Below are 15883 nucleotides of genomic sequence, written 5' to 3'. Positions count from 1 at the left end.
TAGGGGGGCAGGATTGACCTGTTTTGGAGCAGGGGCATCCAAGCACAATGCAAAGGAAGATCCTGTGGGTTTTTCTCACTGCAGTAAAGAGACAGCAATGTTTGCTGCCCAGGAGCTGTTGGTGAATGTTGTTGTTCATCATTTGCCAGTTAAAATAAACTTAGTTCTTTTAAGTTACAGAACCTGACAGTCTTGCATCATCCACCAGGCCTCACAAGGTGAGCAATGAAAGCACAAGAAACACTTGGCTATTTCAGACCAGTGTCCATCTAGCCCAGTTCTGTCTCCAGCAGTGACAGCAGATGATTACTTACGGACAGCATTTCATGGCCATTCTTTGTTTCATTCCCCTCATCCACCCATACCTGCACTTTCTGAGAACAGAAAATTAAAACTGACATGGGTTATAAAACTGGGAGGGGGTTAAGGACAGGTTTATACAGCACTCCAGCTTCCCAGCTGATACAAGTCTTATTAAATACTGCAAAAATTTGAACAAGAAAAGCTAGCCATAGTTTTAACAGCTTCCTGCAGGAAAAAACAACAACCAAAAAAAAAAATTCAAACCCAGGCTTTTCCCAGATAGAAAATGAGAAGGCAACAACTTGTCTACACAAGGCCATGATCAAGACTAGCTACCACATGCCAGCAAGCCTTGTGCATGTTCAGCAATCTGGACAAATCCTAACTTGCTTCCATGCTTCACCAAGTGGATTTAATACTATGGCTTCATTTAATCTTGTGCAAATGTTGTGTTCAAACAAACCTTACAGCCTATCTGCCATCTACACCACTAACCTCCTCCTGGTCTCAGTCCCACACATCAACTTCAGACTACCTGAAGCACTGAGGAGATAGAGATGATGTTTCCAGGGTGCTCAGATGTGACACTGGTGGATGATGCAAGACTGTCAGGTTCTGTAACTTCAAAGAACTAGGAAATACCTACTTTAACTGGCAAATGACGAACAACAACATTCACCAACAGCTCCTGGGCAGCAAACATTGCTGTCTCTTTACTGCAGTGAGAAAAACCCACAGGATCTTCCTTTGCATTGTGCTTGGATGCCCCTGCTCCAAAACAGGTCAATCCTGCCCCCCTATACATGACATTGTATAGGCAAAAAACTGTCAGCACAACCCACCTTCAAAAATTACCTGCCCAGGAGGGAGCTATGTTAACCTACAATTACATGAGGGAGAAAAAGAAAAAAAAAAAAAAAAAAAAGATTAAGGCAAAAAGACTACTTCCATTTCTTTCTTACCCTGACAAAAGGACTTCTCCCCTCATCCCACATGTGATGCAATTTGTATTTTATACATACACACATATTCTGTGTTAACTATTAAATGGCCATCACATTTCCTCTGCCCACCTCTGCTAAGGCTCTGGGTAAGCTCATGCCCCTCACACCATTCTCATTTCACTGCTGGCCTCAGAACTCTGCAATACAGGGAAAACAAGCAAGGTCTGGATACCACTGCAATGCAAATGTCAGTCTGGAGATCCAGTCTACCGAAGAACTTTTCTGAGCTCTGCAGCAGATCTTCATTGTAGTGTTTCTGACCTGCACACACAACAAGAGCTAAAAGGGCTATTCTTTTAAAAGTGAGTACAAGAGTCTGTGGAAATCTGAGACTGCTAGCCACACACCTCACAAATAAAGTTTCCTACTGGCTAGTGACCCAAAAGAAAGCAATACTGCAGCTCAGGAAATGGAAACTTGCACTGTAAATCAGCAGATGTTAAGAGCTTCAGTGGTTATGATAGACCGTCATTTCACTCCTGCCTGCTCTTAAAACCAGTTCCTAGATTACTCCATTCTGGTCCTCCTAAAAGGAGGGAAGACCAACTGGCTCTGTAGGCTTTCCAGCCTTTCCTTCCCAGTTCGGGCAAGTGGAAAGTATTCAATTTTTTTACCTTGCTCTTCCTTGCTCTCCATTTACACTAGAATGTAAAAAACAGCTCTGGGACACCATACCCCAGTTTTACTGCTGCTGTTAGGGTTGGGAGCAGAGGTAACTGACCAGTTCCACACAGACTTTGGTATTATCCAAGGACATTCACAATTTGCTCACTCTGTGACAGTGCTGTAAAGGGTCTTCCCCATAGGACACCAAGGCTTCATTTTTGCCTTCAAGACCAAAGAATGACCAAGCTTGGAAGGCTAAAGAGCCAACCCACTTGAGCAAAATTAACTTAAAAAGGACATGGGATTTTAGAATGATAGGTACAGAACATAGGAAGAAGCATTGCTGCAGAACACCTTTAATAATACAGAATTACCACATTCTGTACCTGCATTTTTTCAACCCATTTTTCAAAAGGTGGTGACACTGCATGCGACCCATACATTCCCTGGTTTTGTTTCATGGCCCACGCTAGCTAATACTGCCCATCACTTTTCAATCTTTCTGTACAAATGCCACTACTGGTATCAGTGATTAATACACTGAACTGCAATGCGTTAACTGCTGTTAAAAAAGAAAACAACAGCATGCACATCCTGTTTTTCTCTAGACCTCAATACATATCAAACCAAGAAAAGCTGAGGTTTAGGCTCTTCTGTAGAAGGAAGATAAAAATAAGATTTAAGCTTTAGGCAATTCACTGAGCAAACAGTAAGTACGAGTAGTTTTATTTTTATTTCCCTTGAAGGGTGTGAATAAGTACACAAGCAACCATATCTAAAAGAGAAAAGGTAGAAGAAACTGGATTAAAGGGAAAGTTCAGGGGCATATTTACTCTGTTAAAAAGCTTTTGGTATTTTGAGTAAACAGATAATAGAAAATAGAGATTCTGAAAAAGGAAAAAATTATGTACATTCAGTTACCCCGTAAATTAGTTACTCACTATTATTCTACAGCTTGTCTATAAGGTTAGAGAAATTCATGAATAAATTATTCAAATGAACAACAAATTACACGTCATAAGCTTGAAAAACTGAACCCCTCCTCAGCATTCAGTGCACACTTCAACTGATTTAGTTGAAATAGTGCAAACATCTGTAGGGAAAGCTGTCTGTAAAAAAGGTATTTCAAAAAGTCTTGAGACCATTCCTAAAATGCATTTAACTAGGGAGCCAAGGCAGAGCACCTCACATCATGCATGAAGCAAAACTAAGATCCTGTGCTACAGCTCAAGCTATACTGTGGAGGAACAAAAAAACAAACAAACAAACAAAAAACAAACAAAAAACAAACAAAAAACCCAAAAAACAAAAAACAAACAAAAAACAAACAAAAAACAAACAAAAAACAAACAAAAAACAAACAAACAAACAAACAAAAAACAAACAAAAAACAAACAAAAAACCCAAAAAACAAAAAAAAACCCAAGAGCCTTTCCTCAAAAGCCTTTTCAAGTCAATGGTGTAGACAACCTAATGGAGACTCATAGTTGTCTCACAAGTTTTGTCTTCAAATGATCCACCTGATTGCATCCTCTTCCAGGTTAGTGTGCTTGATTCAACACCAGGAGCACATGAAGCAACATGCAACAAGAAATACACAAATCAGCCAAAGCAGGTTTATGTTAACCTTTCCAAACGTTTTCTTTTTCTTGGGAATACAAATCAAACTTTTACAAAGAGACACTAATCACAGCACGCTCAGAAACCAACAAAGAGAACCAGCCCGAGATTAAAGTGCTAATGGCACAAATAAGCTATCATATCAGCTTCTATCCAAAAATGTACACCTAAGAAGAAAGCAATCATCGAAAATCTTCTAAAGCTGCCTTTGCTTGTAAGCTATCAAAGTCTTGAGGAGGTGGTGAAGGAGAAGCATCTCAAGCACTTCCCGCTGTGAAGATCTGTCACCACATCAACCGCCTGTATTTCCCTCTTCAGTCAGGCAACTCCCCTGTGTAATTGCTAAAGCCATTATTTAACAGCACCCACAATACACATCAACACAATGTTTTGTCCAACACCTTTCTCTAGCCAAAGCACTTCAACTCACCTATTTTCTCACCTATTTGTAACTTAGGTACTCGTGATCTGTCACCTTTCAGGTTTTAGTGTCTCAACAAACACTCTGAAGCTGCTCCCATGGGCACATCCCTAACCGGCAACTGCTTCCAGAGAAAACTATTCCTCCTATCTTTGAACAGGCAGGGATAAGGACACTGGGCAACTCATGAGCCTCAGGGGATGATTCATAAATCCCACAAGCGTAAGTCTGCTAAAGCCAATATGACCTTCAGGGAGACCTGAGACTTAGCCACCTTTAATTTTGCTGCCTTAATAACAGCTACAAGCCTGAAGTTTAACTTAATGGACTGCTTCAATTCAGCAGAGACAGATGAGCTAAAGGAGCAGGTACTACATCAGATTGGGGAAGAAAGGGAAGCAGATTTATTTAAGTGAAATAAAAACCAGAGCTACAGCTGGTCAAGTCTTACCTGTTAGAGTTGTTTTAGTTTCAGAAATATCACTCCTAAGACCTAGTCAGACAAGACTATTGCATGTTGATAGGTAGGAAACTGTTCCATGCACACTTCATTTTCCTTCAACACCTCTCTGAATTTACTTCTTTCAGTTTAGGAGTGACCAGTCTAATACTACGGTACTCTCCAAAAGAAATGTTTTATGTATACCTTTTACACCTGTAATATTCTCCTATTTTTTTTATTTATAACATTTTCACACAGTTCAGCTGAATTACCAGGTTAGAACAAGTGATCTTATCCCATCACAAAGTTTATTCTTTTCTTAACAGTTCTGCAATCACATTATGTGAGAATAGTTCAGCAAAACATGGGTGAAAAGAGAGACAAAAATTGAAGAAAACAGGATAGAAAGTTTGAGCTGGGTAACAACACAACAGGCACAAATCTCAGTAGATCAGCTGTTCATCTCCCTGGAAATTTTAATTTGAGAAAGGACAGCAAGACTGAGCTCACCGCTTGCCCTAACTAAAACAGAAACACCACCCGCTGCCAAGTAATAATCCAAATAGTAAAAAAAAAAAAAAAAAAAAAAAAAAAAAAAAAAAAGGCAGCGGACATTAAACTTCCAGCGTTTGTTTCTTTCCTAAAATTCAAATAATGGATTTGCATAGCTTAAGGCAGAGTCTACCCACAGGGCCATTGTTCCTTCCCCGAGGCCTTCGGCATTTCCAAGGAATGGTTCCGTTTCGGTACCCTCGCTAGAAGCAATCCTCTATCCGAACCTGCCTGACCGGCAGCCATGCCAAAACGGTGAGATTACCCGACCCAAGCAATTCAGCAAAAGCCACGAATCTCTCATTTTACTTACGGGCCGCCGTCAGCTCCGCCGGGAGGCTCCCCCTGCGTGGGGCTGTCCTGCCCGCATGAGCCCACCGTCCCCCAGCCCTGCTCTGCCCATCCCCGGAGCTCCGGGCCCCACCGCCCCTGAACTCCCCATCTCCCCCCGTCCCTTCCCGCGCCCGCCCCAACCCAGCGCCCGCCGGGGCCCCGCAGCGGCTCCGCCCGCCGCCCCGGCCCGCGGGCGGGGCTCCTCCGGGGGGGCGGGGGGAGGGGGGGGGTACCGCCGCCCCGCGCCCACCACGATCAGCCGGGAAAATCCGGGCGGCCCCTTCCCTCCCTCTCGCCCACCCCCCCGGAGCCGTCTACCTGTGTGCGGAGGCGCCCGGGTGCCCGGCGGACCCTCCCGCGCTCCCCGCCGCCCGCCGGGGGCGACAGCCGGTCCCGCATGCGGACCCGGGCAGCGCCTCAGGCCGGCCTCTCCCCCGGTCCCCGGCAGCCCGCCTGCGGCATCAGGCGCATCCAAGCGCCGCTGGGAAAGCGGGGGGCGGCGGCACTCAGCTTTCTGTCGGGCTCATCCCCACCGGGAACCGGCTCCCGACTACACCGCCGCGTTATGACTTTTTTTCCCCGTGAAGTTCCCAGGAATCTCTGGGAAACGTCTGGGCCGTCTCATCTCACCAGCTCTCAAAACCGATTAAAATTGTCTTCTCTTCAAAGGAGGCTTGTAGAGGCAGGCTCCATACCTCTGGAAGTTCAGTTTAATTCCTTGAGTGCTTTGACCGAGCAACACGCTGATGCATTGAAACAGCCACCTTTAACTACGAGGTAATTTACACTGAATAACAATGTTGCTGGCAGCTGCTGCCATCAGCATTCACCTGAAGGAAATTTTAAAACTGGAAGCACGCATACAAAGCCTACATGAGATTAAAACTAGAAGCTTTCCCGTCTGAAATGACGCAAGATCATGGAAAGGTTAAGGTTGGAAAAGCCCCCCCAGATCCATCGTGTTCAACCGTGGAACGTCTCCCGACAACCATCCCATGTCCCACCGGCAAACTCGGGAACAAGCACTTCCAGCGCACCCAGTCCAATGGGTTCAGTCACCATCCACAAGATCCACTCAGCCCGTGCAACTGGATTTACAGAGCTATACTTGGTAAAGCAGGGGTGTTCACTTACCGGTTGTTAAGAGAGAAGCTTAATTTATCTTTAAATCATCCCAGAGAAGAGGGCAGAACTCGTCGCTTCTGCTCAGGGCCGCCCAGACTGCTGCTGCAGCCTCTGGCAGGTCCAGCCCGGTTCCCGCATGGTGGTGCTTATGACAGGATTCAAGAGGAGAGCTTGTTCAGCTCAGCCCCATCTGCAAGAGAAAACGTAGGAAGGAAGCACGCTGTCTATTTAGACAGCAGTGTTGTTTAGCTCAAGCATGCTGAAATTCCTCCTCCATTTATACCAAAGCTCACCAGGGGGAGAAGACACGTGAAGAGAGATAAAGCGGTGCTGCGTCTTTCCCTCACTAACGAGTCTGTCTTTTCTGACCGACTTCCCTGCGAAGCCGCAGACGCTGTTCTTCCTCCTCCTCCTCCCCCTCCTCGGGCCGGCGGCAGGAGCCTCTCCCCCGCCCCGGCAGCCCGAGATGGGGGGAGACCCGCAAAGCAGGGGGCAGCGAACCACTCCCAGCCTCCAGGAATTGCCATCTAAAATAAGAAACTAATCGTCACCGTGTGTGTGTCGAGGGGGGTTGGGATCCTGTAGGGGCAGGATTCTCCCTTCCCAAGTACCTTTGCCCCCTGCCGTGAAACCCCAGGGAAAGCCATCCGGGGAAGAGCTACCCCCAGAGGAGCTGCTGCCAGGAGCAAAAGGAAGCAGCACCCAAGGCAGGCAGGAGTCACTGGGCTCCTGGAAAACCTCTCCGTACCTCAGCGCCCAACCGTTTGGGACCGTGCCATTTCAAAAGAAAGTTATTAAAAAAATCTGTCTCTGATAAAGAGGATGAAAAAATGAGTTTGTCTGGAATCCTGTGCTGCATCAATGCTGTATTTTACCCAGAGGAGTGTATCATGCTAGAAGAAATCTGAGGGGTTGTTAATAATTTAATTGCCTTCTCCTGTTTCTATCTCTATGGCCCTGACCACTTCCAATCTGAAAATTTTCTGTATGGTATTTCAGTGACCTCACAGTGTTTTTAGCATTGTATTAAACCAAGATGCTTCCTTGATTGGAAAAACAGGTCCTATTTTTTGATGGCTGTCACTAGGAATGACCAGAGGTGGATTCTGTTCTCAGCAGCAGTTTTCTGCAGCCTATGTGTACACATAATAAAAATAACAAATTGAAAGCTGGGAACTTTTGTCAGTTCTTCAGGGACTATTCCAGTCTTTAGCCTGCTGAGATGACTTTCAATGTGTTCTGGGCTGGGAACCAAAGTTCAGTCCTCTGTAATTTGTCTTCCCTTGAGCTGAAAATACCTTAGTACTTTTCCCCTTCTCCCAAGAGGTTCCTCAGGTCTTCACCCTTCACATCCTGCCCTTTACAAAACCAAGCTTCTTCCAAGTATATAAATTATGTACCTTCTAATGTTACTTTATTTAACTCTGCTGTATCTTTTTCCCATTTGCTGTCAGCTCTTCAGTCCTTACCCTTCAATTTGCCTAGGTATCGTAGGCACATGACCAATTAAAAAAAAAAATCATTAAGGTTGCACAACAAAGGAGTCAGAATTAGGATATATTAGAAGACTGATTTTGTGACTTCATGTTAGTCCCCCTGCTCATATGTTTCAGGACATTCTTAAATTATGTAGTATTAGTATTATTTTGTTCTGGCTTTGCTTTATTTTGCAAGGCCATGTCTCTGTTTAGGATACAGGATGGACTTTCAGGATGTGCCAGATTTTTGCAGAACAAGATGTTGGGACTATTCACCACGGAAGAGTGTAGGAAACCTTGAGGAAATGGATGCTATTCCTGCCTCTGTTCCAGTCCGGATGTGTGTGCTGCAGCTGCATCTTTTGTGCATGAGTTCATGTGTATGAGCTTATTTCACTCTGGCTAAGGTGGGTATTGGTACCAGTCCAGCAGGGATCTCTAAGCAGGCTGAAGGGCACAGAAGGAAGAATAAAAAGCGCTGTGGGCAAGACTAAGCCATGGCTCAGAGGCCAGCTCAAGTTACTGGTGCACCTCTGATGCCAGCTAGACACATGCAATGTTCATTCCTGTGGTGGTACCATGTGGTGACTTAGAAGTCATTTGATTTTACAGCTGACTGCAAGTTAAGTGTTTGTCAGTTTCCTTGGAGTCTTGCATGAGGCATCTAACTCCAGGAAGAGCTGGGTGTTCACAATTGCAGCCCAAAGCCCATAGGAGATAAAGTTCACTCACAGTTTATTGCCTTCCATTCGAGGCAGTATGTGTAACAAATACAAAGAATTGCATCTAAGGTAGCTGAATACACCTTTATCTGGAGTAATGCATTATAGTGGTCAAGTAATGTAATAATCTAACTTGCATTAATGTAATTTCACTTTGGTTTCTTCTGGCAATTGTAGCTGCCCCACACCAGCAACAGAATGAAAGCTGGCATTTGTTGTCCTCTAAATATGTTGAGCTAAATTCAAGGATTCAAATGGCAATTGGAATAATTAATATAGTACAAAAAGAAGTTTAGTTCCTAGTTGTTTTCCAAATAATCTGTACAAGCAAGAAGTTGGTAACTAATCTGAAATCCAGTGTATTTTTGAGCACAAAGTACAAGGAATAATTAGGATATAGTCTATTTGAAACAAATTATTTGACAACAATAAGAATCTTTCAAAATGCTTTTGAAATAGTTGACTAGCAGGAAGTCAAATGAACGCTCCTGCAAGCAAATACAATGCATGTGACCAAAAAGTCAACAGATTTGCTCTTTCAGTTGAAAATCAACACTCCTGAGACGCAAACCTCTCCCCAAACCAAACATAAAGCCCCATAAACCTTTAAATGTAAAGCCATAACTAAAATAAATCTGAATAAAATGTAGTCATATTTTAGTTCCAGGAGAAACTATGTACCTCCTGAGCTATTACTAAACTAAGAAAATGTTGTTGTCTCTATCTCAGCTTGTAAAATCAGAGAAAAATAAAGAGGAGAATTAAAAGAAACGGAAGGGAAAACTGTTGAACATGAGAAAATCAAAATTGGAGAGAACAAGGAATAAAGAGAATGGAAAGTTGCAGCATCATAAAAGTGATTTCCCCATCAATCCAATAAGTAAGATGATTAATCAAGCTGTGTAGGCAATGCATCATATCTATCATACACTTCTGGTCTTAGAACTAAAATGCAACAGAACTGTCACCCTTCATAATTACTTTGGGAGATTAATGCATTTATAGAAATACCGGCTGTCACAACATCCTTGTGGGTCCCTTCCAACTCAGAATATTCTGTGATTCTGCGATCCCTTCTCCACCCATCTGCTAGCTTTACTGCCTACATCACAGTCTGATCCTAATCTTTATGTCACACCATGAGAACTGGCCTGAGTCCCACACATGCCCAAATCTCTGCTATTGAGCTCCAAAACCTGTCTCAGCACAACTGTTTTGCACAGGTTCTCTCAGTTCCCTTGCCTAGGTGCTCGGGGCTGCCCCCAGGTGCTCTCCACTGTACTTACAGTTCCAGTTGTAATAAGCACCAGTCCTTACATAGCTTTAGTCATCAATTTGTGGTTGCATGATATTTCTTCCAGAGACTCTTTGCCAGGAGACAACTTGCTGAAGCCTGCCCCACGAGCTTTAAAAAAATATTGTTAGTGGTTGTAGCACATCTCATCAGAACCCACAGTGTTTGTCATGAGCTCACAGTGTGCAACCCCCACCTGGTTTGAGGTCATTTTTTCAAGACCTGGTCAACCAAATAACTATATTAGGCTGTGGCTGCTTTCTCAGTCCCCAGGGCCTGCCTGTTCTGGGAATTGCAGTGCTTTCTCCTGCCCCAGGCTGTGCAGTGCTCCTCTACTCAATCTGGGAGACAGGACACCAGTAAACAAAACATGATGGCAGGAAATGTCATGGAAGTAACCCAGGTAGGCTGAGACAGCCTCCCTTTATTTTTACTCCAGTAAAATGCAATCTGGGGTGGTGAGCACATTAGGAAGTGCTATTTTCCAACCAAAGTGAAGCCTTTAATGCATGTGTTTATATGTGAGCATCTACAAACCCATAAAGAAGTACATTATCTGATAGGCACTAGGCATTTTTGTGCTTCATTAGGCATATGCAGAACAACAAATAGGTCAAAGCACACACACTTGAAGAGCATTGCAAACAAAACAGTGGAAAGAAAAAGGGGAAAGGGTTTGAAAAATTGCAGGAAATGTGTCCTGAGCAACTTGGGGTTTTCACCAGGTCAAGAACAACATTAAACCTCAGGTTTCACCCCACCAATTGTTCTCTTCTTTCCATTTAATTACAGTGTCATATGGAACTCAAATGCCCCACTCGTCCCTTCACCCTCCCAATGGATTTCAGTATACTGAGTGATTCCACCTATGTGTGTCCATGGGTAACCCAAACTGAAGCTTCATGGCACCAAAAGCAGCAAAGCAGGCAAGAGCTGCTGCTTCCTGCCCTGGGCAGGAGACAACCCTCTCAAGATCCAGTTCTCCTACCCGGGACATGGCAGTCTCCTCCCTGTAGCTTGCAGGCATGCAGTAGACTGCTGTTCCCAGAGGATGTCAGCTGTGGCATCTGGCACAAGGGAAATCTGTGCCAGAAATCTGAAAAGGAGAGAGGTGGAGGGGTGCATGGGAGAGATAACCAGCTGAGGGGGGTGACAGGGTGGTGGGAGACTCTTACTTGCAGTCTGCTGCTAGGTCACAGCACCAGTGCCAAATGCAGGAGGACACTGAGCTCAGAGAGAAGTCCTTGATCCTGTGGCTCTGGGTCCTACCCACTTGGCCTATGTGCTCAGACAACTGACATAAGCTACTTCTGGAAGATGAAATCCCTGCCCTCTTATGATAGCTCTGTCAGTCCTACACTACCATGCCACTCTCCATGTCTCCTTTCCAAGGAGAGGCCTGCATGTAAGATGCCTTTGCCATTTAAAGCTTAATGCCCAGTTTCTTTCTCTGTGCATTTTATAAAAAAGACTTACCAGTTTTTCCCACTGGCTCCCCATAGCACAGCCTCTGATTCTGGCCTTCTGACCCCCATATTTTTGTCCTGCGTCCTGCTGGCTTCACCTGTACAGCCAAGTCATTATTACAAGTGCTCAGGCAGCTACTGGAGCTCTCAGATATAAAACCCTTCCACTTCAAACTTTGAGCCCACTTCTTTGGCCAGTGTTAACTGGCCTGGATTTCTTTACTGGTTTGCTGCCAAAGATCTGAGAACAGGTGCAGAGTTTTTCTGGCAAGTACTCTTCAGGCTGGTCTTTACTTGCAAATGTGATGTAGCAAGTCAGTACACAAAACAGAGCTGTAAAAGCAATACAAATAGCTATGATTAGATTCCAGGGAGAAGGAGAGTGAGAAGTTAGGTGAGCCTCTGTGAACCAGAAATGTTATGACAAACTGCTAGAAGCCTTGTCATGTGTGAACAGCATGCTAATTTCAATGAGACACAGACACATGCTGAGAAGAAGAATGCTTTGCATGTTTCTTACTTTTAAAACTTCAAGTTGCACTCAGAGTCTTGGATGTAGGCAAAACGTGGGAAAATTTTAAATGCATTTATTTCCATGACTGACTTACCCACTTACAATTACTGCCATAATGTTAATGCCCATGGCTAGTGAGCAAATGGTCACTTGCCACAGGTTGGAAGAATCAGTAGGAATCCACACAAAACTGGGCTGGTGGCAGAAGAGAGTGAATCCTTCCATCATGGCACTCCAAGCTGAACAGAGCAATCCTACGGCAGAAAGGGCTGGCTTAGTCTTTGTAACTCAGGAGAACAATAGCTCATGAATCAGACTTTTTTACTGCTCTGCTCCTGTTCCAAATGGAAGCTAGATATGGCCCATGTGGATATGATCAATAGGCCAAAATCCAAGCCATGCGCAATCTTAGTACAATACTCCTTCTATTTCAATGTTTAGCCATTTCATCTATGCAAGTGGAAAGCATCAGCTGATCTTTGCAATTTATTTAAAGCCATCTGTCAGTTAACTCACCATCATTTAATTCATCATAAAATTCCCCATTGTATAGAAACAGGAAGCTCCACTTCCAGCAGCCCAAGCCACCTGCTCACAGCCTCTGTTTTTTGGGGGCTGGTTATTTTTGATTTGGACACATCACTGAAACCTGGCCTTTTTTGTCTGCAGTTAAAATACAATGGTGTAAGAAAAGGTCTGTCACTGAAATGTTATTATGGAAACACTACTGGGAATTGTGCCATGGCCAATTTTAACTTCCCAGATACTATTTGGGAAACAAATGCTTCTAATAATAAAATTGGGCCCAGCTAGCCATATGTGTGATAACTGCCAGATTCCTTCTCAGTAGTCACTGAGACAAAAAGAGACAGCCTCAAATTAGTAAGTAATGAAGACAATAAAAAAGACCTGGCCATAGAAAACTGCATTGGGCTAAGTACACAACAATTGTTTCCATTTCCATGGACAGAATAACAAACATAGGCAAAGGGCAGACAGTCAAGGAAACTCACTAGCAAATTCACCTGCACTAAAGAGCTGGAAGACTTGACTGTGGAGGGAGATTGGAATAGATCTAGATCAAAGATACAAACGCTATCCAAATGTATATATTCCTGGCAAGAAAAAAAAATCTTATTGAGAAACACTTTTGACCTGAATAAATGGGAAAAAAAAAAAACTTCAGAGAGGTTCTTAGGAGTCAGAAATAGTAAACAATCCTGGTCAACAAAGATAGCCTTTGAGTAGAGACACATAGGATTAAGGCCAGTTTTGTCAAAAGTCAAATGAGCCAGAACATGGAAAAGGTGATAGAAGTAAACAAGAAATAAATCTTCAACCACTCACAGAAAAGGAGACCATGCCTTAGTATTTCTCTGGTAGAGGCAAGGAAGCAGTAATGCAAGTGTACTAAACTCTCTGTGGTGCTTCCCCCAGAAGACAGGGTATGATTTGTGCTCTCACACTCTAGAAGGAAGCAGTGCAGGAGAAGATGCAGAGAAGGGTTACTGGGTTGTCTTGTGAGAGAAGCTGAACAATGCTGGCAGGAGAACAAAGGAATATGAACTGACTGTGAATTTAATAAGTTCCTTGCCACAGCAAAAACCTGCAGACTTGCTGGTACCCTTGCCAGGCTTTCTGCCCCTCTGTCTGTGTCACATTATCCTTTGGCTCTTTGGCCTTTTCCTACAACCCTCAAGCTCGTTGTAAAGCACTTGAAAAGACGCTTGGTGAAACATAAATTGGTGGTGTAATGGTGGTATATGGTGGAAATGTTTTATGGACATTTTTGAACAACAAACTCACTGTGCAAAATTGCATGGCCATGGCTCATAGGGTGAGGTTCATCCAATAAAACTGGCATCATTTGAAGACAAATGCATTTCACCTTTCTCCTTCTTCCCTTAAAAGCAGGGAAGGGCTAAGTCAGAATACTTACAAATATACAGAAAAAAAGAGCTTTTTGTAACTGGACAGTGCTCCTAGTAACCAACTGATAAAAGGCTGCAAATTCACACCTTCTCTTACAGAAATAGCAGCTTTCAGTTATATCTCTTCCTGGCACAGTGGATGTTTGCATCATTACTTGTGCTTTTGAGCCGGTTCCTGAACTTCATATGACCATGTGGAAATGTCTTATCTCCAGCAAGTACAAGTGAAGCCCAGCTGTCATTGCAACAGAAGAAAACCAGGCACTGCCCCTCCATTATTCACAGCTAAAAGCAGAATCCACCTGACTGCCTATTTTAAAAAGCACTTTTTTTTCTTCTGAAGATTATTTTTGGAATTGGTAAATTTTGTTTCATTTCTTCTTTTCTATTTTAGTAATTGGGAAGCTCAGTTTATTTTTAACTTTCTTATGAATCCTCTCTGAACCACAGCAGATTCTTGCCCTGAAGGCATATAGGAAAAAGATAATTACAGAATTAAATTACCTGTGACAAAGAGCTTCACTTTGCCAGTTTATGTAGTTGTCTCATGAGCTAGACCAGTTTGGGATGGTCAGAAGTCTCTATCTAAATCGACTCTAATATACATATGTGATAGTTATTTTAAATTAATTTCATCTGAATAAATAGATCTATTAAGGATTTCCCATTACCATGCTTGGTAGGAGCTGTCAGTTAGCTGTGTACCCCAACAGCAAACAAAGACAACCTTGGTGGAGTGCTACCAGTAAGATTTGCTTAAATATATACTTAGAGCTGAATTGATAAATCACAGAATGCTTTATAAAGTGAACATCTACCTTTAGGTGACAGAAAGTTTGATCCAAAGTCAGCAGTAAAGTCCACATCCCACAAGGAGATATGGTCTTGTAACTCTCATCATATTGAAGGGTCATTACCATAAACATGACAATTACCCCACTACTATTGTGCCATTGTTGCTGGCAAGAAATCACAATCAGTGATTTACAATGGAGCATAACAGAGATAATGGCAGAGAAATTTGAGAGCAGAATTTGGATCACTGATGCTACAAGTCAAAAGGTCCACTTCATTGGAGAGAAGGGTCCTGTGACCTTTGCAGAAGAATCAAGTAGCACAGGATGCTAACAGTTGCACAAGTTACATGCCTTTCATATATTGACGGAAGCAGAGGTGGTCTTTGCAGAAGTCAAAGCAAGGATTAAAGACTTATTTTCAGGAAGAAAAGGACTCGTAAGACTTTACCTTATCCAGGCTGAGCCTTTTTGCCTTTACTCTTTCCCACGTTTCCAGTTTTCTACTCCACCTGGCTGTTCTTCTGTTTATCCGGTGTTTATCCACTGCTTGTGAACAGTGTTTTAGCATGGTAGGTAACACAGCCTGCTTTCTGAACAGTTTTTTTTCCATCTAAAATGCCTGCAAAGTGGATGATTACTAAAATACACCAAATTAACTATAATTTCTTACTAGAACTGCCTGATTATTTTAGATTATCTTAAGATTAATCAAAACGTCTTTCAGTGTTAAGAACCTTCTGCAAAGTGAATGCAAATGAATGATGTCATCTGCCATTCTAAGTGGAAACTTTTTTGCTTTTTACAAACAAAAAAGGTGATTTGTTTGGCCTCTTCAAAACACATGCTCAGTCATGTCTTGAACCAAGACAGCAAACTGCTCCCACATAAATGATGACATACATCTTGATTTTTCAGGTCTTCAAGACGAGTAGGCAAAGACAGAGGAAGAAGACAAGACTATATGAAAGGAAAGAAAACAGGTGACTTAAGAAACCCCAAAATTGTAGAAAAGTGGTTGGTTTGGTTTTTTTCAAACTGTGCAGTTTTAGTTAATTTTTTTCAACAGACATTACCTGCTTTTTGAAAGTAACTTCTATCTATGTCCAAAGTGGCTGGAAAGAGAGGGCTTGGGCCAACACTGGAGTTCAATTCAGACACATCATGATTTAGATCAGTCTTCAGCTGCTTGATCAGTGTGCTCTGTGGACAACTGTCAGCTGACTCTGAAAGCATTTCAGAGCTTAGGAATAAGAAGATCAGGACAAGCTGTAGCTG

The 15883-nt window shown here is 43.1% G+C and overlaps 1 protein-coding gene across 12 annotated transcripts in view; it reads right to left on the bottom strand.

The window, feature by feature from the left end:
* ST3GAL6 (ST3 beta-galactoside alpha-2,3-sialyltransferase 6) overlaps positions 1–8042 on the bottom strand; it is a 45537-nt gene extending 37495 nt beyond the window's left edge. For 2 of the 12 annotated variants that reach the window (XM_088051607.1, XM_088051614.1), the window contains exon 1: positions 5912–8040. The gene's annotated coding sequence lies outside the window, so the exon portion shown is untranslated. Of the gene's footprint in view, positions 1–3963; positions 3983–5261; positions 5343–5599; positions 5881–5911 lie in introns of those variants that run through there. The other 10 variants (XM_088051608.1, XM_088051618.1, XM_088051609.1 and 7 more) reach the window with 10 other exon arrangements.
* Between the last annotated feature and the right edge of the window lie 7841 nt (positions 8043–15883).

The sequence above is a fragment of the Pseudopodoces humilis genome, chromosome 2 (genome assembly GCF_049639895.1).
Source record: "Pseudopodoces humilis isolate 2021_Gansu_Grassland_sample_001 chromosome 2, ASM4963989v1, whole genome shotgun sequence".
NCBI lineage: Eukaryota > Metazoa > Chordata > Aves > Passeriformes > Paridae > Pseudopodoces > Pseudopodoces humilis.
The sequence above is the reverse complement of the archived record's forward strand: the minus strand, read 5'-3'. Positions and strand labels throughout refer to the sequence as shown.